The sequence below is a fragment of the Mandrillus leucophaeus genome, unplaced genomic scaffold (genome assembly GCF_000951045.1).
Source record: "Mandrillus leucophaeus isolate KB7577 unplaced genomic scaffold, Mleu.le_1.0 Scaffold54, whole genome shotgun sequence".
NCBI classification, from domain to species: Eukaryota; Metazoa; Chordata; class Mammalia; order Primates; family Cercopithecidae; genus Mandrillus; species Mandrillus leucophaeus.
The window spans coordinates 1,397,822-1,398,553 of record NW_012105808.1 but is presented as its reverse complement, the minus strand read 5'-3'; positions in this window follow the sequence as shown (position 1 = coordinate 1,398,553).

Genomic DNA, 732 nt, shown 5'->3' with positions numbered 1-732 from the left:
TGAAGACCAACCTGGCCAATATAGCGAGACCTCATTACTTGAACATGGTGGTGTGCGCCTGTGGTCCCTGCTACTTAGGAGGCTCAGGTAGGAGGATCACCTTAGCCTGGGAGGTCGCCGCTGCAGTGAGCCATGATCCCACCACTGCACTCCAGCCTGGGCGATAGAGTGAGACTCTGTCTCTAAAAATAAAATAAAATAAATCCGGGCACAGTGGCTCACGCCTGTAATCCCAGCACTTTGGGAGGCCGAGGTGGGTGGATCACCTGAGGTCAGGAGTTCGAGACCAGCTTGGCCAACACAGTGAAACTCTGTCTGTAGTAAAAATACAAAAATTACCCAGGCGTGGTGGTGTGCACCTGCTACTCGGGAGACTGAGGCAGGAGAATCGCTTAAACCTGGGAGGTGGAGGTTATGGTGAGCTGAGATCGCACCACTGCACTCCAGCCTGGGCAAGAGAGCGAGACTCCGCCTAAAAAAAGAAAAAAATACCGGGCGCGGATCACCTGAGGTCAGGAGTTTGAGACCAGCCCGGCCAACATGGTGAAACCCTGTCTCTACTAAAAATACAAAATTAACCAGGCGTGGTGGTGGGCGCCTGGCATCCCAGCTACTCGGGAGGCTGAGGCAGGAGAATCACTTGAACCTGGGAAGCAGAGGTTGTGGTGAGCCGAGATCGCGCCACTGCACTCCAGCCTGGGCAACAAGAGTAAAACTCCGTCTCAAAAAAAA